The 26,084-nt window shown below is 32.8% G+C and overlaps 1 long non-coding RNA gene across 1 annotated transcript in view; it reads left to right on the forward strand.

Moving 5' to 3' along the window:
* The window catches only part of LOC145671893 (uncharacterized), a 319,786-nt gene that overhangs the window by 5,943 nt on the left and 287,759 nt on the right, over positions 1-26,084 (forward strand). The gene's annotated exons all lie outside the window — the stretch shown is intronic.

The following is a 26,084-nucleotide window of genomic DNA, read 5'->3' on the forward strand; positions in this document are numbered from 1 at the left end:
TGATACAACGTTGGTAAATGATATTAAAATTAAGAATAAATTATCCTTAACATCAATCATCTTATCATTATAAGTTTATTTTAGGCATTTTGTTTTACAGTAATTAAAAAATAATATTTAAAAGTCACTCATCATAATTGAACAGAAAAAAGAAAATATTATATTTTGCACTAATGTACACAGGAAATGATGCTATTATATGCATAAAACTCTAGGTGATACACCGTAAAAATACTGTAGAATTGGTTGGAGAACTCACGGCAAATACCAACAGAGGTTTTACATTATGTTAGCATGTATAAAAATTTTATTACTATTTATTTTTCATTTTATTTTAAACAATTTTCCGTTTTAATCAATGAGAAATGATCATTTTCGGACAAAGAATTGGGCAGTGGACTACATTCTTATATTATTAGTATCTAAATACTCTGTCACTGGAATATGATCCATTATATGAATAATATCAAGGGATTGCAGTAATTCTTTAGTAAAGCGCTTACCGCTAGTGAATGGTGTTCCTCATTCGATCCCAGCATCCGTCAACTGAGCTTTGTGGTGGAGTTTCTTTGAGGTTCTCCCTTTTTCTCCCACTTTCTTCATTCCACCTTTATCATCCATTTCATTACCACACCATGTTCCTTAGGTTCCGAGCATAAACTTGGGATGGGGATCTTTAGTGGATATTAGTCGGGCACCTCCTATACAAAATTTTTTGCCAACTTATAGATAATCCTTTTAACACTAGCTCACTATAAATTTAAACTTGCGTGTTATTTCATTGATTTTTATACTTTTTAAATTTCATTACCTCATATTTTAACGCATCGCCTATATCAAATGATCTGACTTTCTGTTATTATAGGAAGTCCGAATGTTCTATATCGGAGAAATATAACTGACACATAAAAAGAACTATATAGGCTACCTTATTTATTTCGAGCGTATGGAGCATCAAATTTTCGGTTACTATCTCTTCACTCTAGTTATGTAATTTCCCATTTCAAGTAAATCATTTTAAACTAGGAGTAAAAATAACTGACCATTTCAACCATTGATCTACTGGCTTGAGGTTCTCTAAGGTACGCTAGGAAAATGTGCTTTAGTCAGCCTTCAAGCAGAATCTACGGATAAGATAATACTCTGTTATTACAGCTTATATATCCTTTATCACAAGTTGAAATGTAGATCTACACACCATTTATACAGAATAGATTTGAAGAAATAATCTAAGAAATGAATTGAAATTAAAACTAAGATTTAAATAAGAAGGAAGGTTTACTTTAACTTATGTATTGATCATCTTTTAACCTATAATCTACAGTGGTAAAACAGTAAGATTTTACATTGAGAAATTAAGAATGCAGTAATTTCGTAAGTTGTAGCTTTGTAAAAAGAAACGGATGTCATCTGTTGAAAAAGATTGTTAGGTTAAATTAGAGTTTAGATTTCCTTTCAGCGTTGAGACTAAATAAGACCTGAATCTAAAGTTTAGCGTGGGATCCGAACTGCATGAGCTCCCATCGAGAACCGAACCCGGTTGTTTTTCGGCGAAGGCATACGCTAACCATACAGCCAAAAAGGATCTGCTGTAAATAAAAACAAAGTAACATAGGTATTTTATATAATAAGCTTCTATCATCACACTCGTCCGAAGAAAATACTTCCAGTTCAAAGTCTGATTTCTATTTAGTTCTTCCAATATGCATTTTATGATCAGAGTGGGCCATTTTGCAATCGGAGCTCACTCAAGCTTGAATGGCCTCAGACTAGTAGTGGACACGAAAAGAGTTTTCGGTTTTAAAATTGGTCGGTTTTCTATCAAAAACTTTTTCTTTCTTTGTTAGTTTGTTTTTAAATCAGTACTACAGGAATAAGAACAGATACCAACTTAGATGAAACCCACACTGATTTCATCGAAACCGGGTTTGGCAAAAAAAAAAAAAAAGAAAAAAAAAGAAAAAAAGAAAGAAAAGAAAATGAAATGAAATGAAGTCTTTAAGTTTTACGTCCCACGATTATGCCGGTTAAGCTAAAGGAGACGGTGATTATGAGAGATGAGTGAAAATGGTGGAATGAAGAAAATGGGAGGAAACGGGAGAACCCCGAGAAAACCCACGAGCACGGTGTTTGTCCACCACAAGGTTCACTTGGCGGAGGCTGGGATCGAACCCGGGACCCCAAGCACCAGAGGTGAACACTCTACCACTGAGCCACCGCGCCCCCCTTAGAAAGGAAAGAAAGAAAGAAATGTTTTGAGAAAAGAGAAATGTGGTTTATCTGTTTTTTTTTTCTAGAATACGGTTTCCGGTTTTTATATATAAAAAAATATTTTACCCATTCCATGCTCAGATCACTATTCTAAATGGCGCTGGCATTCATTAATATCAACGAGGCTCCCGTTAGGTCAGGCTCGTACTAATTCGAGCTCGGAATCACTATTCGTAATGAAGCTCGCAACTCACTAATCTTACTGTGGCTCAAGCTTGCTCTAAGTCAGGCTTTGGCTCGCTATTCACTTATTGGGCTCGCATTCACACAGTCTCATACTCAATTATTGAGCTCAAGGAAAACAGGGACAACTTTTGGAAGTGCAAGCTCGTGAGCTAATGCATCTCTACTTTACGTACGTTTTCTATGCAATAAGGTTTGCCTTAACTGCAGGCTCTACCTTAACTTGGCTAGTTTGCGTTTGTCTTTCAGTGCCAAATGAACACTGTGTTCGATTCAACGAGAGATGAAGATTTATTATGCATTTCTTCTGCCAAATTGGGAAAGCAGAATCACGTAAATGTGCAGAGAGAGAGAGAGAAGGAGAATAAAAGAAAAAAGAACGGCATCATATTACTTTCGGGTTGACTATCCGCTAAGGAATAAGAAAACTACTAGTCTAACTCTCCGTATCGCTCTACAAATCAAATTTGTTTAATTTCATTCAACGTAATAATAAAACGTAAATATATTTGAGTGTAGGCAGTTTATTCATAGAGCATACATAAATCAATCTTTTCGATTAATTGATATATATATATATATATATATATATATATATATATATACATATCACTCAAACTTCTATAGGCATTCATTATCATCTCCTACTACAGAAAAGACATGTTGATCTCGTTAAGTGTTCATGTAGTAAAGAATAAAGTGTGAATTTCTTATGACCATAGTGCCATCGAAGTGCTCTGTACCTGTTACAATTAATCTCCAGAAAGTTTTGCTTTATTTCCGAAAGTATTCTCTCGAATATCTTCAATGGTTTGAATTGAATGTGATTAGAAATGAGCTTTCAGTAAATAATAATAATAATAATAATAATAATAATAATAATAATAATAATAATAATAATAATAATAATAATAATAATAATTCAAACATAACAATCAAGTTATGAAATATCGTAATGTAGCATTTAGAGAACGGGGAGAAATTAAATAAACTTCTACGCAGTTTTGTAAATGTTCTTTAAATTTTAAGAACCCTTAATCACATTCTTATGTCGTTATTTGTTTGTTTCTCATTTACAAATTGTTTATTTCTATCTCAAAACGTTCCCTTCTTAAGCACGAAGTAAGGGTACAAGAACTAAAAGAAAGGGAAACGTTGCATTCTTTCTGAAAATAACTCACAATTAAGGACAGGATAAAAATAGGCGGAAATAGGTACAGAGCACTAGTGCAATAATGTTTTAGGACCTACTCAAATATTTACATCAAAATAATAATAATAATAATAATAATAATAATAATAATAATAATAATAATAATAATAATAATAATAATAATAATAATAATAATAATAATGCGTATTAGGAAGCAGTAATGCATTTGAACCAAATAACATTTATTTACATCTATAAGATGTATCGAGAAGTTGCTTTTAGGAAAAGAACATTTTTTTGGTCCATTCGTCACTTATAAACTGTTCTAATTTTTGGATTAGTAAAGGAACAAAAAGTGTCCCTGTGGGAGTCAATCAAAAATGTTAATTGTAAGATTTGGTCTCTACTATTTCGGGGATAGTATAAAATTTTCGTCCTTCGTTGACTTAGCAAATCTTTATTATAAGTATACACTTCACTCACTTAATGTCTAAATTCAAATTAATGTTCAACAGGTTTGTTCTACGTATTTCTCCCTAATTCTTGTTCTAAACAGGAATTAGTGAATTTTTAAATAGCAATTAACAAAAATTTGAGTCCAAACTCTAAATTTAACAACCAATAACTTGAGAATCAAAGGTGTACACAAGAAAGTACTTAATATACGTACTAAGTAATCCAAGGTCTACTTTCATGTTAAGTTTGGTGGAAATCGGATAAGCTCTGTACATTGTTTAATATATATAACCACTACCCTCGTGATTGGTTAAAAAAGAGAGAGAGAGATCAAATGAAGAACAGAAAAGTTTACAACTGTGATTCATAAAATTCTACGTTTAACTCTACGAGCTTTACGAATAAACATATAGTGTTCCGCAACCGGTACACCGCGGCCATGTCAAAAGTGTGATGGAACCTTTTACCTATTTTAAGAAATTTATTATTATTATTATTATTATTATTATTATTATTATTATTATTATTATTATTATTATTATTATTATTATTATTATTATTATTATTATTATATTTTATCTCAGTTACTGTGTTTTATATACTTGTGCAGATTTTCATTTTCAGCACATTTTTGGCGGTTGTTGGGACAAAACAAATTACAATGGACCTTCATGGTTGTTACAGTACCTGTATCGGGAAATGTACAAAAATCTAGTTATGTTAACCAAACTTAGCATAATGGCTAAGGAACTACATACAAGAGATGAAACCTTGTTAATACCTCCTTGTATAGGGTTAGTTAAAATAGTGAAATTTTAAAAATTCCTTCTTTCTGTTGACGCAATCAATCGCTGAGTTCATTTTCAACTGCATACTTGTGTAACATGGCCTTATCGATGTTGACTGAAATTAAAATATCAAATTGGAAAAGACCCATTCCGTTGATGAAGAAATGAGGCTAACATTGTCATCGATTCCTCCATTGATCAACCGTCTGCATGCATTTAAGCAGGCACAAGTACCACATTGAAAGTATGAGTATAATTATTTACTTTAATAGTAACAGAAAAGTTTATTTTCTCGTAGTTTCTAAAGGAATTTTGATCCACTGTACTTATCTGTCATAATAAATTTTACTTCATGCTCATAAATTATTAATAAATGCACGATTTGATTTCTGCTTAATAAAATAATAACAATGGTAATAGGTTGATTCAATATCCAGTTATTTAATAACGTCGTATACAGATTTAAAAATGTGGGCATTTGGGTGGCGGGATTTTTTCCGTTAGATAAAAACAGAAATTTTCCTTTTTTTGACTTTCCATAGTTTCCTTATTCAAATACTAGATTTGTTTTTCTGTAGTGGATTCTACAAATAAAAAGTATCTATAAAACTTAGTACTTGCGAATTCTATGCTCGGTCGTAGGCTGACGGTGTTGATTATTTTTCTAACTTCTGCTGCACCAGTTGCACCAGGTGTAAGTTATGCAACCGAGCATATCAATGTGCCTTTTCAGTAACCTAACTTAGCAAGTACCTGTGATATATGTATCTTGTCATATGTTTTACGTAGCCTAAATTCAAGGTCACAAACAAGAAAGAAGTGCCATAAACCAATGGACATTACAAAAACATTTTTGGTATAAAAATTCGCTTACATTCTTGACTCGTCAAACATTTTATTGTGAACTTCTGATATTCTGTTACATACGGTAGCAGTAAGCGGTTCTAACTTTTTCTCATGGATAGCGGTTCTAACTTTTTTCTCATCGGATTTTAACGGCCTCAATAAATTAATTTGGCCACTGTGTATACACATACTTGTTCTATGTATGTTCCTTCATAAAATGTGTCTTTAGCTCCTAAATTATTACTAATTGAAATTTTAGTTTTATGCAAAAATTGTAAATGATAATTTCGTTCGTGAAATCTAACTATAACACTTTCAGAACAGTTATTGCTCTAACTATTAAACTTTTTAATCAAACATTTTTTCGGCAAACATTACTCTAATAAATCTACAAAACATTTGGTGAAATTTCAAAACCACTGTGACCAACGAACTGCCCATCTTTTCTTTCCCATAGAATGACAAATTTTCTTTGACTCATAATTGTTTGTGTTTTTCTCTTCAGAATACAGTAATCACATGCTTATAGGTACGGTGAAAACTTCAAAAAATTGAAAAAAGTTGGTTATGTCCGAGCCCTTTCTTCTCTAGTGTCGTATAATAAGTTTTCGAAGGGAATAACATTTTGGGATGCCGTGTTGAGTCCTACCGCGAGTAGAAAGAGGTTGCAAAACATGGATACAGAGAGTGTGGTAAAATTAATGAAAACACTTTTCTGTCGGAATGGAGGACAAAGAATAATCTACAGCTTTCATAATGACTTTCCCATCTAGTTCAAAATATAAGATAATCCGAAAATTGAATCAATTGCTTTCCATTCTTATTGGCTAGGACAATTTTGTTCATTATAATTATATCAAATTTGAGGCACGAATATTAAATTTTAAAGTTCATTAAATGTAATGTATATTGAGAGAAATGATATACAAACACACAATAAAACATTTTTCCAAATTTTCAGTATTTTGGAAAAAATGAAATTAACTGCCTTTTACCGGCACTTTCGAAATTTTCGGAAATTTTACATCTCTAGTTTCTACATATTGAACAGTGTGGTCTCTGCATGAAAGAATGAACAGGCAGATGGACGTCTAGAAAGAACATTTTTCGTCATGTAAGTGCCGAAATGTATGGATACATTGAAGACTCGAAATAGTCTATTTCTTTGCATTACAAGACCTCAGTGCTGCGCGAAAATAAAACATGTCAATGAATCAATTTAATCAATCAATCGTTAAAAATGAAGGTTACTTTTTTTCTGATTTTTTGTTATATATTTTCCATTATTTATGAGACTTTGCGGTTTAGATAAGTAAGGTTTTATCGTCATGCATTTGCGATTCCAGTATTTCTCTGCCAGAGAAAGTATTATTTTAATTCAGCAGGTGTCCTAAGACATTTCAAAAAAATGAACCAATTTAGAAACATTGGAAAATGGATATTGGGCACTATACCTTTCGCTAAACGCTTCAATACTTCTCTGGTTGATAATATTCAGAACCTTGACACTTTATGAGAAAACAAAACCATCTTAATAAACATGAAACAAATAATTCAAACCTCAATACGGCTGAAGTGGTTGGCATTTTTATCTTCTGTGTTGGAAATTTGTTGTGGAATAGACGTGGTTAAGATTGTATGTACCTATTTTATTAGGATCATGTTAATTGGCATTTTAAGATTGTAATGTTAGTATGTTCGTTCTTTCGTTATTCCACTGATAACTCTTGAGCGAATGCGAATTTTTGAATTTTGGAATTTCGTTTGTGCAATGTACAAACTGTACACTGTAATGATCATACGAAACTTAAGGTATTCTAATACGCTGTCACAAATCAAAATGTATGTCCCTTTGTGGTCACGTATCTATTGTACATACTTTCTGCGAGTGTGGTTCCCCATTCGACCCTCGTTGTTCTACTACCCTCAAATAAAAACCCAAATAGTTAGAGCAACCCAAAAGCATAAAAAGCATAATAGCTATTTACGTATATGGTTGGTACCTTGAACATGGTTGTGATTGTCTAAAGGTCCAGAAGAAACTAATTTTAAAAGCATAATAAAGCATAATTTTAGAAAATAAAGCATAAAGCGTAATTTAAAAGATATAGCACAATTCTTTAAAAATCTGTTTAGCTACAAGTTTAACATACTGTATTAATATTTTTTTAAAACCAATATTTACAATGCAAAATCATTGAGAACATAATGCAACAATGAAAAGCTTATCTTTATTTCTGTAAACTTTTCGGTGTAATCTTTTGAAGTGGAGAAAAGTAAAAAGGAGAAGAAGAAAACTTTCGCCAACAATAAATAGTACACAAGAACTCCACACTATATTGTTATGTGTACCTCTTGAACTTGAGCATCTTGTGTACTTTTTGTTGGCATCTTTTACTTTCCCTTTCTGTATATATGCACCTCTAAGGTCCACCAGAGTGATAGAAAAAACTGATTAGAATAAAGCATCTCTTTACAGTGCACTATGTAGAAAGTTCATTAAATATAAAAGAAACTGGTTGCATAAAATATTAATAAATAGATCAAGATATTTAGAATATTTAATGTATAGTAAATATTATATATTACACACGATTAATGTAAAACAATGATTGGAATTAATAATAAAGCATAATAAAGCATAATTTGGAAAAATAAAGCATAATTAAACAAAAAATAAAGCATAATATGGGTTGCTCTATAAATAGTGATTCGAATCCCGCTTAAAGCAGTAGGTTCCATCTATATGGAATCAGTATGTAAGGGAATGTTAACGTTCAATTCATCAACAATTCAAAATTTGTCTTATCACTCCCTTGCTATCTTTTTATTATTAAAATATAAATTTGATACACGTGGACAGTAGACATATTTAATTTATTGTTTACCACATTTGCATATTTCTTGGCACATTTTGCTGTGACTTTTCCATGTTATCGGATATAATGAACGTATCTTGGATTATAACGATTAACCAACTTGTTCTACATAGTAAGTGTACTAGCGAAATTGAATACAGTGAATATATAGATAATCTTAAAAGTAACTCTTTTAGTCTCTTGTAACATGATATTTTTTGATGTTATAAACTTTCTTGATCAGGAAATGAAAAAAAAAAAAAAAGGAATGAAACTGTTCTTTTCTATGTAATACAAATATTACTGTATATGCTAACAATTTTCTCTGCGTTTCTTACTCTTGCACTCTCTAACTTTAGGTTCCCTTGTGAAAACATAGATAGATGACCTAAAAGAAAGAAAAATGATTTATCAGTAAAAAATAAAATAAAATAAAGGAACATTTATTTATCTATTACTTACACAGATAAAAGCACGTCGTAGGTTGCTCACTTTATTTTCCTTTATTGGTTACTTTTCTTCTTTAGTTAAACATCCTAAAGTTATGGATCAAGGCTAATCAAATGGATCACAATGTGGGAAAGAGAGTCGGAGGAAACAGAAGAACCACGAGAGAACTAACGTGTACTGTGTTTCCTCACACAAATTCCACTTGTTTTGAGCCAGGATCAAACCAGGAATTCCGAGTAGAAGAGGTGGGCACTCTTCCACCGAGTAACTGCAGCCCTTGTTGAATTGGAGTTTAGCCTCCCTTTTAGCTACGAGGCTGTGGCATGAACTTACAGCTTAACGTGAGACCCGAATCACATAAGCTACCATCAAAAATCGAACTTGGACCTCCCTCCCCAAAGGCGATTATGCTAACCATATAGCCACAAGAAGCTGTGCACTATAATTTATTTCAACAGATTTCATAAGAAAACTAGATTAAGGCAAATAACTTGGTTATGAGTGGGATATTAGAATATTATATTTCAGCATCTTTTGTGTTACTGATAAAATAAAATATATGGAAGATTAGAAAAAAGTCTCTCAAGTTTTTGATGAAATTTTAGACAGTTTATTTCTGGAATGTAAAATTATTTTCCAAATCTTCGCCAACATACAAATATATTTCTTGAAAGATATTCTTGTTTTTGGTCGAAATTTGAGAAAAAGAAGCAAATTAATTAACATGTGTCGATCTGTAAATTTTTATTTGATGCATGTGCCACAAACCTCTTGAGAATGTTTAGTGATTCTTTAGGCTTTAACATAATGATTGGGGGCCACGTTATTCCGGTCGTGCCTTTTTATAGTTCAGCCGTGAAAAATGTCACGTTTCACTTTCAAACCCGAGTTTTTATCACCACCGTGATAAAAACAGGTAGAAAACTTCTGACAACTATTTAATTTTTATTTTCTCTGTGTTAATGTCCTTACAATAATTCTCAAAACAGTGTATGTTAAATATTACATAGCAAAATTATACAATCGTTTATATCTAAAGTTATTTCTGATTATACAGACGTGTTCAAAATATTAAACTCAACATTCAGTTTCTGAATATTTTATTGTTCTTACAATATTACGTGAGAAAATATGTTCGAACTTAGTCCAAATTACTACCTTGAAACTCTGTCCTAATTTCTAGTGGGTGTGCCATATGCTTTTCAGTATCAATAAAACAAATGCGTACATGACACTCAAATATAATTACTATACAGTGTGTATATCCAAATTGGAAACAAAAAATGAAATGGAATACTTAAAAAAAATTCTCTCTCACACAAAGATTAATATTTCGTATGAAATCCCTTATTCTTTATTAATTCTTCTATCCTTAGAGAGGTAGAGGCGTCCTATGTACGAAAGCATTTTGCCTTCAATTCAGCATCATGATACTACAAATTGTTGATCTCCTTGATCAATTGATGTTTGGTTGGTTGTGCTTCTTCTTTAGCTTTTCCTTCATAAAGCTCCAAAGGTTTTCAATCGGTTCATATCAGGACTAGTGTCCGGCCACGGAAGAACACTAATTTCATTGTCCTGGAAGAATTTTGTGACAGCTTTGCACGGTGGCATGGGACTTCATCATGCATAAAGATGAATTGTACATCATCAAACCAGAGTGCAGTCTGAGAAAGCAGTTCTTCTTGAAGAACTTGTAGGTATTGGTCGTGCTTCGTTGTCCCTTCTATATACAGCCTTCCAGACCCGAAGACAGAGAACACACCTCAGACCCATGACTAAAGTAGGATGCTTCACGGTTTATTAAAGACATTCCAACTTGAATTCCTCCCAGGTCAACGTCGCGCATATTGTGAACATTCATCAGACACGAAAACACATGATTCATCACTGTAACACACTATTCTCTAATCGTCAGCAGTCCAATATTCTAGGTCTCATGCCCATTCGAGGCGCTTCTTTGCCATGATTAGACTCTAATTTCTGTTTTCCTTCTTGACCGCCTGCTTTTATTCCCTCGGCACAAAGAATCCTTCGAACACTTTCAGGCCAAATGTTTGCGCCATAATTAGCCATTTTCATGCTTAAGCCTCTTACAAGTTGCACTTCTGTTTCCCAGAGCCAATCTTTTTAGTTTTCTGATACCTCTTAGCTATAGCTTTGGTTTTCGTCCACACTTCCCAACCCTATTTTGGTTTTTGTTCATTTCAACAGAGATTCTACTCATAGTTTTTTGTTCTATACCAACTTTACTAGCAATGTGTCGCCGTGTATATCTTTCTTCCACCAGAAGTATCTTGTTAACTTCCACTTTACGCGGAGAAAGATCCTTTTCCTTTTCTCATTATGCTGCGATTACAGGACTTCACAGAATAAAAGATTGATTCACGAAACACGTCGTGATCATTTTAAACTGGTCCATTCGAACTGTTGAACGCTTTGAACAACAACACAACAGCAACTTCTTACAACAGCAACCACAACACTTGAGACTGCAACTTGTTAATAGGAACCACAATAGCTATCTACAACTGAAACATCACTTTCACTATTTTCCTCCGCATTAATGCCATCTGCTGTTCAACAGTGATATCACCACTTGAACTGTACAGTAAACGAATGAAGGATCCTATATTGGTGGTTTAACCATTAAATTAAATGTTCTAGAACTCTGAAATTAGGACTCCTACATCAACTTTGCATTTTTTGAGAGTGAGTATAATAATTTGAACATGTCTGTAATGCATCGGCAATAGTTAATAGGAGTTAACTATGTCTATACCCGTAAAATTTGAATTAAAGGATTATGCTTAAAAGGTTCAAAATTAGTGAAAAAATACATTTTTCTCGTAATTAAAATAATATTTAACATTAGACTAACATTAAGGTTAATTGTTAATTCTAGGGATAAAGCGATCAACTTAGCGAGTTATGTTATGCATAAGTGTCAGATGTCTTATAGAACGGGTTTGTCCATCTGTCTGACGACAGGCATCAGACCAAAAATAGTAAGATATATAGATATTCGTTTTTTTGAAATCGATTCAACGTTTCAAGTCAACCTATCATGACTATCCACAACTCTACTGAAACCAGAAGTGGTTCAAATTTACTATCACTTCCGGATTGAATACTTATTTCCGTAGAGCAAAATCAGTAAATACTATCAACATGTGTTTTTTAAACATAACATGATTATCCATGACACCATCCCAAAACCGGAAGAGCATGGTGTCTCATTGGTAGATAGCTTACCTCTGGTGCGTGGGGTACCTGGTTTGATTCTCGGCCAAGTAAGTTCGACATGTGTGTACTTACTACAGCACTTATTTCCCAACACAGTTGCACGTTGAATTCGGCTCAATATAACTGAAATAACCTATATATATATATATATATATACTAGAAGACATATGAATTTATTTTAATTGGTTAATTGGAAAGTTCAAATTCCCAATTTTAAGTGTCTAACCTTGAGGGATTCCGAGACATGGATATCTTTTGCAGCCACTATTTCCTCTAACTTCTACGTTGCCACAAGCACTTTCTTGATGATTCCAAGTTGCAAATCCAAATTTCAGGTTTCTAGCTTAAGAAATTTTGCCTAGGCATTGATGAGTTAGTTAGTCAATCAGTATTTCTTTATTTATATAGAGAGATTAAACTAGCCAAAAATACTAAAATCAATGTACCTTTTTTTGACATGTCCCATTAAAGGATTCATTTTGTTATTATGTTTCCTCCTCCCGAAAGCTAATTTAAATAATTCAGTTTTAGTTTTTGTGCCAGCACCTTTAACGACAAAATAAAACGGGCAGTTTTCATGTGCTTGATTTATAAAAAGCGAAACACTGAAGGAAGAATGAGTATATGTTTTAAAGAAAGAAACTTAATGGCACCACTATAGGGCTTACACATTCCACACACACGTATATATTTACGGAGAGGATGGGAATATTTATTAAACGAAGTATATAATCTTTTATACCAATGACAATTATATGATTATTTATACATGGTATTATGCAAGAATAATGAGTGTAAATGATTGTATAATTAGAAAGTATCAGTTATTTGAACTGGCTATCTTACGAAATATAAAATTGATTTCCATGAAGTTTTGAATTTATTTTCGATTTTTGTCACGTATAAGATCTATATTATGTGTATATGGTTTGTTATGATTTATAGTAATGTTTTATTAGATATTCTTTAAAGATTAATTCCACTTAAGAAGTAGAATAATTATTTACTTAGTAATAACTAGGGTAACCCAAAAGCATAAAAAGCATAATAGCAATTTACACATATGGCTGGTACCTTGAATATGGTTGTGGTTGTCTAAAGGTCCAGAAGAAACTAATTTTAAAAGCATAATAGAGCATAATTTTAGAAAATAAAGCATAAAGCATAATTTAAAACATATAACACAATCTTGGAAAATTCTATTTAACTGCAAATTTAACATACTGTATTAATATTTTTAAAACCAATATTTACAATGCAAAATCATTTAGAACATAACAATTCAACAATGAAAAGCTTATTTTTATTTGTGTAAACTTTTCGGTGTAATCCTTTAATGTGGAGAAAAAAAGGAAAAGAAGAAGTAAAATTTCCGCCTACATTGAATAGTACATAAGAGCTCCACACTATTGTTATGTGTACCTCTTGAACTTGAGCACTTTCTGTACTGTTTGGTGTCATCTTTTACTATGCGCCTCTAAGGTCCACACAAGTGATAGAAAAAACTTACTCGACTAAAGCATATATCTTTACACTGCATTAAGTAGAAAGTTCATTAAATGTGAAAGAAACTGGTTGCATAAAATATTAATTAATAGATCGAGATATTTAGAATATTTAATGTATAGTAAATATTATACATTATACTGTACACCATTAATGTAAAACAATGATTGAAATAAACAATAAAGCATAATTAAACAAAAAATGAAGCATAATGTGGGTTGCTCTAGTAATAACATTCTATTTCCTAGTGTTGTTGGCGAGACGGATTTAACATCTGCGCCAGTATAAAACACCTCTTTGGAGGTGAACTTCAAGACTTCAAGACTTCAACTTTTCGGGATACTTTGTTTTTAATTCATTGCTGAATTCAGTCATAATTTATACCCATAGTCTTTGAATGGCAAGAAGAATATTTAGTAGTTCACTAATTACAAACCGAAATATTAAAGTTATCATATAAAATATTTTTGGCATAGAAAAATTATCTAACAAGTTATTAAAACTAGATGAGATATTCTGTGACCAATGATTTTCATACAAGATTTTGTGTCTCCAGAATAGAGAATTTTCCTTGGATTTTGTATATGAAATCATATAACTTTTAATAAGATTTCAAATGCAAAGTATCATATTGTATTGAATGAATGATGTAGCAAAACGGGAAAACTACAGAAATTAATTCATAAGGTGAACACTATAGTTTCTAAGATTATTTTGTTTTCACATAATACTATTATGTATGATATATTTCAAAATGTAGTTGTATAAACCCAATACCGTAGTACTTCTCCTAACCTGTTTCAAGAAGATTCCCGGCAAGAGCTCATGTAATTCGGATTCCATGTTAGCCAGTAGGTCCCGTCTCATATAGCCTCGCTGCTGAAAGAGACATTAAACTCAAAATTAACTCAATTGTTTCAAAGAAGTAAATTTTCTCGCAGTGCAAATTTAGTCATTCTAATTTAATGAAGGCTGATTTAATATTCTAAAATTTGGTTGACCTCCCTGACCGCTTCACAATAAAGCACTCTATTAGTGTATCATACGATATACACATACATAGTTTGAGGGAGCTGAGGGAGTTTAATAAATATTTCTCATATTGTAATGAGAAAATAAAGGTGTAATGTATTATTTCATCACTAAAGTTGGAATGTTCAAGAAAGTTCAAAATTTCCCAAGCAAAAGAAGAAAAAAAGGAACGACGCCCTTGCGTCTCTATTCACATGTGAAATAAATGATAAAGAAAACAAGGAAGATACTTCTTTAACTATATTAAATGAAAGGACAATATAGTTTGTATTTGACGTCTGACAGACTGCAAAATAAACTTCGACCAAAGTAAAAGTGAGTGGTATTGGTCAATTTTAAACTATTCATTCAAAGTATAGTACAGTAAATTTGTTTAAGGGAGAGTAATATACATACAATAACTGAAAAGAGTTCATTACGACCAATGACTATTCTGACTGAATATACGACTTTGAGTTCAGCGATATGATACGGATGTCCTCAAACGATCATAATTAAATGTTTGCTTTCCATGTCAAATTGAGAGGCTGGATCAGGAAGTTTGTCTTTGTTTGACATATGCTAGTGGCAGAAATGGGAAAAGAGAGAAATTAAAAAAGAAGTGATAAAAATTCCGAAATAGAGTAGAAAAATAGATAGAACACTGCCATGGCAGTTGCCATTTCTGTATGGAAAGGTTGACAATGTAGGTATCTATCATGTTTCTCATATGAACCCATTTTCAGAATATTAGCAAAACTCATATTACAGTTTTTAAGAAGGAAATAAATATTATAGGAGAAATATTATGTGGTTTTCTTCTCCTCTTAGAAGAGAGCGAATAGCAATAATGAAGATAGATTTTGCTATCCAAGTTTCAATTCTTATAAATTCTTGTACTGAATCTTCCTATCCAAGACAGAATCTTGCCTACTTGTTTATTTATAGATTCTGCCCATTTGGGCAAAGCCACTAAGCCACTAGAAGAGAGATAGCGTATGAACAGTGTGAGAATTTCGCACCGTTTATTGAGGACTGACGTCAATTACCCGCACCACTGGGTTAAAATAAGAAAAATTAGTAATGTGTTCCGTTAGTTAGTCACTTTTTTTTACTGTTACTGAAGCGCACTCTGATAGATGATGTTTTTTTGTCTTAAAAATTAAATGTTACTATTGGGCTGAATTCGGATTTAAACGGCATCGGAAGTGTCATTGTTCACCTCAGCTGACCCCGAAATTATGGATTCAACACTAATATCAGTCATTTTCTATCATGTTTATATATATATATATATATATATATATATATATATATATATATATATATATATATATCCCTCCCCTAAGTTGCACCGTCAAAATGAAACGATAACCAACCCAGACCCTGTCCTCATTTATGTTGAAAATTTGATCGAGATCGGTCGGGTGGTTCAAGAGTTATTAAGTCCCAAACATAGTCGCTTTAATTTTTGTTTAAATAGATAGATAGCATGTCCTTTTCTTTACTAATGAAACTTGTCATCGGAAGATTTGTATATCTATATCTGAGTGATCTACTCGAAGGTCGGTTCTAGCTTACTTACCCTAACATAGCAGGGTTTGACCACTAAGAATAGAGTGGCCAGTGACATAAGAATAGAAGGCAAGTTTCTTTTCCCTGTGTTCGAAAAGTTGTACACATATGACAGACTAAAAATTTAAAGGAGTATGTTGAAATTTAGAATTAGAGATATGGCATATACAAGACCTGTGTAAGTATGGCACACCCAAGCGAAGGATTCATCGGGTTCGCCTACCCCCATCCAAAATAAACGTAGTAACTCGGCATACATTCGTTCACTTTCTTATACTTGTTTGTGTGCTTGATGTTTCTAATAGATTTGATCTTACACTTCAACTGCATTCTTCCTATTCTTATAAATAATAATAATAATCATAATAATAATAATAATATTTAAATAATAACGATAAAACAATCTTGTTCTGTATTTTTTTTTTTTTTTTTTTTTTTGAAAATATAGGTTACGGTACTTAGCAATTAGTTGTTTTTGCAGAATAACACTGGTTCAATACTATATAGACAGTGTCTTGTAGTATTGAATTCTACTCCAAACTTTGAACCTCTTCCAACAAGTTTCTGGGTGCTCTTCTGTTATAGATATATTACCTAGGGTCACTTAATTTTTCGGGAATTCCTATAGGTCATTCACATTTCCTGTAATGTGAAGAGGTCATATCCTTCACAGAAGAGTGGTATGTGTATGTGTTTGTGTACAATGTGTATAAATGAAAGTGTACGGTCATTTTTTGTCAAATAAATTTAGTTCCCTATGTAAAAAAATCATTTATTTACATACTGAATACGGATGAGAATATTATTTTCTTTCCCCCCCTGGTTCAGAACAGTATACGTGAATTGAAATTTTTGATGGCTAAATAATGAATCAGTATTAGGAGTACTAAGTACATGAGAATTAAGTAATTATGGTTAAGTACTTAATAATTATTGCATTCCATAGTGTATCTCAAAGTACTCATATTTCATTACAAATAACAATAGTAGTATGAAATAAAGTCTTATAACATAACTTCTTTTGCAGACAAAGGAGTTTGCTACTTGGAGATGGAGTTGTCATTCGGGCAATCTGAATATGCTACAATGTCTTAAGATCGCGTAACTAAGTTTCTATAAATTCTCCTGTTGATAGAAAATTTTAAAATAATATTTAAAATCGCAAGTTTTATAGATGTTCGTATGTTTCTTATTTAGAGTACCTACTTGAACAACATACAGTAATTTTAACCAAAAAAATAAAACATATATATCTTGAGTTGGTGGTTGCGTAATTAGCCAATCCTTCGTTATGGATAATAATAATAATAATAATAATAATAATAATAATAATAATAATAATAATAATAATAATAATAATACACCGTCCCATCACAAAAACCGCATCACTGCTCGTTGTTCCTCTTTGGTGAAAACTTCTAATGGAGCGGCCATGATATATCTGTAACAAAAGGAAGACAAATCGAGAAATTAGGATCAAACTTCCATAACATAACCACAACAACATACCTAGGTAACAATGAAATAAACGAGGACAGAGATCAGTATGAACAATGTAAGAAGAGTTATGTCAAAATTGCGGATAATTTTTGACTTACCCTCGTAGTTATTTGTTAAATATTATCTTGACTAGGTTCGTTGTTTCGTTGTTGGTTGTTGAAGTTTAGTGTCCCTTTTCAGCACCGAAGCATATATGGTCCTTTGGTTTAAGGTGGAATATAAACCACCGTAAAGCGTCCAAATTTCAATGTTTCCCCACCGGTAGTGGAATCTGGCCCAAAGACGCACGCTAGCTATTAGACAAACGGGAAGGACTATTGACTTAGTTTGTGCCTGTAATGGTGTGCCTTTGAACATCTCACAGAGTCTGTGACTTTTTTCCTCCGATTTACTTAACTTCATCCCTACCTGAAGAATTATGGGAAAAATATATCGGTTGATTTCCAGGTTGCACAACATTATTTTGGAGCCAAATCCGCCACCTTTCTTGTGTTTATTAAATCTCATTAAATCTCATTTAATTATTTGTAATCTCTAATCGAAAAGCCATAAAAGATACGCATTGAATGAAATTTATTTAAAAATATTTTTGATAACAGTTTTGAAAGCAAGCAAGGAGCATATACTAGTTTCTTATAGACCTAATAATTCAATTTTAGGTAATTTGAGTGGCCATGCATAGCGTAGTTACTAACGCTCTTGTCTTTGGTGCGAGCGGTACAGGGTTCGATTCCCGGTGGAGACACTCGGTCGAAAAAGTGTAAAAGCTTTCTTTAGGCGAGTCATCCTGAGTGAGGTTTTCCTGAGTTTTCCTCATTCATACCAGGTGAATACCTGGATGGCACCTAACATACAGGTCCTAGGCTGTTTCTTTTCTTCCCCAATCCTTTCTTCCTTCCCTTTCCTCGGATAGTGTGATTACCGAGGGACATCACCTCTCATATGTGACAGGCTAACATGGTCATAGATGCCGAAAGCCCAGAAATCTAATTCCTAAACCCAATCTTACATACTTTCTCTCAAACAGTTTGAATAGACCTAGATATACTTTACTCTAAATGTAAAATCCCCTTTTCTATGCGTTTATTTGTTTCAAATTTAAGGTACCTTATCAGATCAAATCTTTGTCGAAACGTAAAGGTACATGTAGTATCGAAAACATCCAACGGAGATCGAACTTGGGTCTTCTGCACCATTTTACTCTTTAGTTATCTCCGAAATTTTTCCCTCTTGTTTCTGTATTGCCACCTAAAATTCGATTCCTGGCGCCGTCACTCTAAATAAAAGTAAATCAAAAATTGTGTCATTTCTTTCGCATACACGAGTGCTGCTAGGAATAAACAAGATAAGGCCAGTTCAAAGTTTGATGATCTTGACGAATGAATAAGGAACCAATGAGAAAGTGAAAAAAAAAATAAAATTTCTTGTCTTATCTGGGAGTGTACCATCCCACTATCATATTTTGAATGTGGACATTGCATTGTATTTTCTTTCGTAAATGTTTATCTATTTTGAGAAATGTAGCGACGTTTGCTATACCAGGGCAATTCAGTACGTGAACTCACACTTTTCTGCGCTGGTGAAGGGTTTCTTATCTTTGACACCCGTTGTCATATCAAGGATGCCAAAAAACATACACACACACACAGAATATATATATATATATATATATATATATATATATATATATATATATATATACTATATTACTTTTAGTTACAAAAGGAAAGCCAATTTTTACGTAACATTTATTTAGAGACTGATTACTTTGAATGAAATCTTATCAGGACACAAAACGTAGCTTCTTTTCTTCTTTTTTTTTATTAAATCTTTTGTTAATCATATCCTTACGTTTCCTACAGATAGTGTTTTTTTCTTAGTTTAGAAAAAGTATTTGGTGAACTGTGTCATTTTTTAAAAAGTGTGTTTTTATACATTTTTTTACACATAAAATACTTTCATAATTAATCAGATTCGCAACTTCCTGGAAAGGTGAGTGAACCATTTGTTTTTTCGTGTATCATCCTGTCATAGGAAATGTATCGTTTATCTAATTCTGTTCATCATGGCACGTGCATCACACGTATCCTGTTATATTATTTTGTATTATATCCTAGTTTATGGACACTGTTTCTGAGTGCTGAAGAAGACGCGTGGCTATAGAGTTCCCTTTCATTAACTATTGGTTGTAACGCGTTATTGTGTGGCGTCTTAAGTAGTAATTACTTAACTTGTTATCAGCAGCGGTAAGATATCTACACGCAACTAAAGTCAGTTGAAAAAATGACTTCATTAACGAGAAATTTAAAAGTAAAGTCCAACGTTCAAGAACGCATACAGTAATTAAGCAGAAAGCATGTCACATAACTTTCCAACCTGCAGAAATCAGACATCACAATTCATACATTCAGTTCTATGCAGCAAACAAGAATTTTAGGAATGATCCAAAAATGCATCAAAAGATTGCGATCTTAGCCAATAACTAGTGTTTGGATCAGGGGCCAAAAAAGTTTTGAACGGCCTCTAAATCAAGTTCTCGTACTTTTTACAGAATAAGCACATCATGCTGAGTTGAGTGATAGTTTTGGTTTGACCATATGTAGTTCTCAGATATAAGGCGTACAAGAAAATTTTTGATTGAATGAAATACATTGGATTTTTTTGATCAGGGGCCACAAAATTTTTAAACGGCCCCTAAATTGAGTTTTTTTTTATTACGGAATTAGCACATCACATTGAATTAAGTGATAGTTACGCGTTTGCCTACATTATATGTAGTTCTCCAGATATAAGGCCTACAAGAAAAATTTTGCCTGAAATATCTTGGTCCTTTTGATCCAATAAAGAATATTTTATATAAACAGGAAATTGTAAGTAGTAAAAAAGATGTATGAAAACGAATAAAATAAACAAGTGTACTTTATTCCAAGATATTAGTTGCCATTACAAAAGATTGTTTTTTTTTAAAAAAAAAAGTTATGTAATATTTAGAAACAAGTAGCTCCCCTGTTTTTGCGCTCCCCTGTTATTTTAAGTCTTCTACACAGATTTCCCACTGTATTTTCTAGCATTCTTCTTATAATATTAGAGACTTCTCTGTGCATATTCCCTTCAGTTCTTGGATGCTCTGTGAATACACATCACCTTTGAGATAACCCATTGAAGATAGTCACAAACGTAAGATCGAGTGACCGTGGCGGCCTGAAAACTTCACCTCTCCTTGATATGATGTCTTGAAGAGTTTCCATTAAAAATCCAATATGTGAAAAGTTGTTCCGTCTTTTTGAAACTATTGAGCGTTTTCCCATGGGCTGATTTCATTGCTGTGATCTATCTGTCTTCAACAAAATAGAGATCTCATAACACTGCGACTGGCCATATCGCAATAGAGTCGCTTTTTCTCTGTGTGATGATTCATCGTGAATTTCCTTGCCGTTCCCATTGCACCAATAACGGAAGTTCTGGTTATTAATTTAATCGGTCAGATGAAAATGATACTCATTAGACAACCAAAATAAGTTTATGAATGTTTTGATTTTCTTTCATAATAGACTTTCACAGCCACAACGTGTTAAGTACCCGACTACTTTTTCATATTTTTGCAAATAGGACACTATTCTGAAACAAATAAAAACCAATTAATCTTACCGATACCAGTTGTAAAAATTTCCTGCGCTTATGTAAATTTTTCGTTTTTATGAAAGATACTTATTAATTTTGATGAGCAATGTGATTAGTGTTACCACAAAAGCAAAAGGATAGTTGGGTACCATAATAAGTGGAAATTTCTAATACGAAACGGGTGACCTAGCAGTGAAGAATCCATGAATATTTGTGATGCTCATTCATTTTTAAAAGAAAGAAGGTAATAGTACAAAGGGCACTTGAACCTTAATTAAGTTTTGTTACGAAGTAATTTGCCTTTGGTTGCAATTTGTAATGAATATGACATGAGCGTTTAAAAAAATATATACAGGGTGTTAATGAACTATACCGACACTGTAGGAGGTGATTCCTCACATCAAAATAAGAGAAAAAGTTCATATGGACCTATGGCGAAAAGTGTATAGTTTCAGCGCTAGGGCTGTAAAAATCACGAAAAACCAAATTTCCAGAGGCCCTAGTTCGAATTCCAGAAACTGTAAATAGTAGTCTTTATTAGATAAAGGAGGTCACTCTTACACAATCCAAAATGTATATTTCATCAATTTTCAATAGGTGTACAGGGTATTTCCCATAGGATGTAATTCTCAGATATGCTCTCGATAGAGTTTTCAGATATACGCTGATTTCAAGGAGAATCCAAAGTATGCAGGAGGTAAGACAATAGATAACAATAGACACCCTAACACCTTAACAATAGACACCCAATTCTTTGGAGGGAAGTCGGAAGTGTTAGGAACCAGCAGCTCCATGTATTTTTGTGTTCGGAATAACATGTGCTACGATGTATTTCGTCACGGTATATTTCAAGTTTTCTTTACTAATAAGCGTGAAAGAAAACATCGCAGCATGCGCTTTTCCAAATACGAGGGACCTTGCTGCTAACGATCCTTAATACTTCCGACATCCCGCCAAAGGATTCTGTATTTATCGCTGTCAAGACTTACTGTTTGCCTACTTTGGACTAATCATGATGTCAGAGCATATCTCAAAATTCGGTTGATGGCATGTCTGGGAATTTCACTCTGCAGAATTTCACTCTGTACACCCATTGAACATTAATGAAATATGAATTTTTGGATTGCGCACGCGTGACTTCCTTTACGCTGATAAGGACTACCATCCATAGTTTCTCGAAATCGAAGTAGGTCCTCTTAAAATTGGGCTCTTTCGCGATTTTGGACAGCCCTAGCTCTGAAATTATCCATTTTTCGCCATAGGTCCATATATGAACTTTTTCTCTTATTTCGATGAAAGGAATCACCTCTTAAAGTTTGTCGGTATACTTCATTAACACCCTATATAAATTGAGAATCTGAATGCTTAATAATTCATCAAATGGTGTTTATTTATTTAGATTCTTTCGCGCTGAAGTGGGTTATTGGATTTTTAAATTTATGAAGAAAATACGTTAATATCACTTTTTTAATTTATACATAATTATTTTAAGTTTGTACTAAGCTCAAGACAGAAAACCAATCCAACTGTTATACATTAATTAGCAAATTATCATTAATATGCGGGCAGTCGTTTGCTGTTCTCCTGCGTCTTACATATAGAATTCCACTGAACTGGAAATCTGGAACGAAGTTCGAATAGCTCTTATGGACATACTAGTGAATTCTACCAACACCACTTTATCTTACCTTCTATAACAATATCAGAAAATGCTGAAACACGTGTTTATTTTAAATGAAAAGTCTAAATATCAACTTTTATGTTTGTAACCTTAAAGAATTCCTAGATATCGACATCTTATAACTACAAGTGGATTTCGTTTCATAGTTGTGAAACTACATAAGACTTCTAAATTATGTGAATCTAATTTTGAAACAGATCTATAAATTTTGGTTACAATAGAGAGATAGTGTGAGATGAAACCGGTTAAACAGTAAATTTTTACTATTTCCGGTCTTAATAGATAGAGAAAAAGATTGAATCTTTTCTTGAAACGCTGAATCGACTCGAAAAATTCCCTTATTGCTTTCTATTATTATATTAGTGATATGGCGATCAACATTGAAACCGGTAATGGTTGATTTCTATCACTTCCGGTTTAAACAGCGAATTAGCGGAGGAGATGAAATATATTCTTGGAACACTGAATCAATTGTAAAAAAATAAATAAATAAAACTTTGCTCTATGTAAATCAACATTGAAACCCTGAAGTACTAGAATGTTTTAAAAACTCCCCGTTTTGGTAGAGTGTTATGGATAGTTATTATACGTCTCCTTGAAACACTGAATCAATTCCGCAAAAGGAAAAACAACGATTGTCGCTATCTATTTCCATGTTCTTTGGCGATCAACGTTGAAACCGGAAATGGTTAATTTATTCCACTTCTGGTTTTAATAGAGAGTTCTGAAGCTAGGTGGCTCAACGGTAGGACACTTTCCTCTGGTGCGTGGGGTCACTGATTCGATTCCCGGCCTGTGGACAATGACGTTTCCTTGGGTTTTCTCAGGGTATTCCTGTTTCCTGCCACTTCCTCATTTTACTAATTCTCCCATCATCATTCATTTATCTCAATTATTGTCACCCTTAGCCTAAATGGCATAGACGTGGGACGTTAAACTGAAATATTTCATTTCATTTCATTTTCGCAATCATCACAGCATTTTTTGTAAACTGGCAAGATTTGAGATATTATTTTACAGAATGACAACAAAACTACCACAGTTAGGTTTGTAACTTTGTAAAATTTCTTATGGTTATCGAAATTGAGCTTAATCATAGACGTAAGTTGCCCTATTCTTTTTCCTTTAAAAATCGTCAGGAAATCACGGAAATCATTCACCGTCTTTTTTTTTTTTTTTTGTGTGTGTGTATGTGTATGTGTGTGTGTACAATGATGCTGATTTTGTCTTGAATCAATGTAGCGTATTGTATTCGTTTCTTTGTTGCGGGATCTGACTAAGTTATGCGTGATCATGCACACAATTATGGTGTGAACACTGTCACCTATTAAGGAGTTTTATAATCTAGCTCTGAAGACTATTGTTATGTACTTATAAACTTATACAGGACCACTAAGAAAAATACTTTTTCAAACAAAAAGAAACCATCAAAATTGGTGCACTTACGTCGAAACTATGCTTGAGTATACGCATATTAAAGCCGGTTAATTATGCTTTTCACATTACACTCGTTAAGCTGTTTCATGGTCTATCACCAAAATCTATCATTATATTCTAAAGAAGTATGTTCTTTCAAACAAATGGAAATCGTCAAAATCGATGGAACTATGTTGAAACTATGCGTGAACATAGAAACATATGTAATGAATCGAGAATCTAACGTACTCCTTTTTTAAGAGTCTATTAAAAAGACCTTCTGCAACACCTGACGTCCAAATTATTCGATGTTTATACTATAATACGATGTATATGTTCTTTGGGATTTTTATTGGGCTTAAGAACACTCAACAATGGGTTAAGTTTACTCAAATGAGGGACAAATACTCTTCCTCTCGATTAAAAGTAATTCACTGTAACCTCTGTTTTTCTATGTAAAAAAGTCAATTGTCTCATTTATTTCTGAAACTTCATAATTGTCAGTATTGCTTGAGTTTGACCCCCCCCCATTTTTTCAAAAAGAACTTTCAGGACATCTTTTGTAGAAAATGTTAAATTTTATACACTATGGCTATATGATCTAAATTTTTTGTTTGTTTGCTTAATTGGACTTACAATCAGGCAAGAACAGAATGGATTTGACCCAATAAGGAGCAAGTACCCCCTGGTTTAAACAATACATTTTACGATTCTTTCGCAAAAAAATATTGGGTTTTAGCACAAAATGTTGTACAGTATATTTTTATTTTGTCTTTCATATAATCGCCACTGCGTAGGGTTAAAGATAGTACAGTACGGTTGCGAAACATGGTTTCTTACTTTGTTGGAAGAACACATACTGAAAGTACTTGAAAATAAAATCCTGATGCAAATATCGAACCCAAGAGGGACGGGAAACGGGAAGGATGGATACTTCATAACGAGGAACTGCATAATTTATATGATATGCCTAACATTGTTATTATGGTCATCAAGTCTAGGAGGCTCAGGTAGGCACATCATGTAGCCAGAATGGAAGGAAGTGGAAACTGTTTCAAAATCTTAACTTGAAACCCAATCGGTAAAAGACCATTAGGAAGATTTAGACTCAGATTGGGGGACAATATTAAGATGGATCTCGCAAAAATAGGATAACAAGGTAGAAACCGGACCCAGCCGGCTAAAGATAGAGCTCAATGGAGAGGTTTCGTGTCCCATAGGCCAGAGAGTTAATTAGTTAACTAGATAACATTCGGTTTAAAGAAATCGATTTGCATTTTGAAACATGGCGTATATATTTTCTGAAGTTTCTCAGTTGAATATAAAGTGTGGAGCTGAAATGGGTTAATAATGAGGAAGTAAATCCTCCTAGATTTTAAATACAATATTTCCAGTGAAAAATTATTTAAAACATTCCTATTTTTATAGAGTGTTTCGTTGGAGATTTTAGACTTTCAGTTAGTCTTGTTGTTTAGGGTTCAAATAAATGAGAAGGAAAAGAGAAGATCGTTTGCTTCAATAAT

This window comes from Thermobia domestica, chromosome 15 (assembly GCF_964235325.1).
Source record: "Thermobia domestica chromosome 15, izTheDome1.hap1.1, whole genome shotgun sequence".
In the NCBI taxonomy this organism is placed as follows: Eukaryota; Metazoa; Arthropoda; class Insecta; order Zygentoma; family Lepismatidae; genus Thermobia; species Thermobia domestica.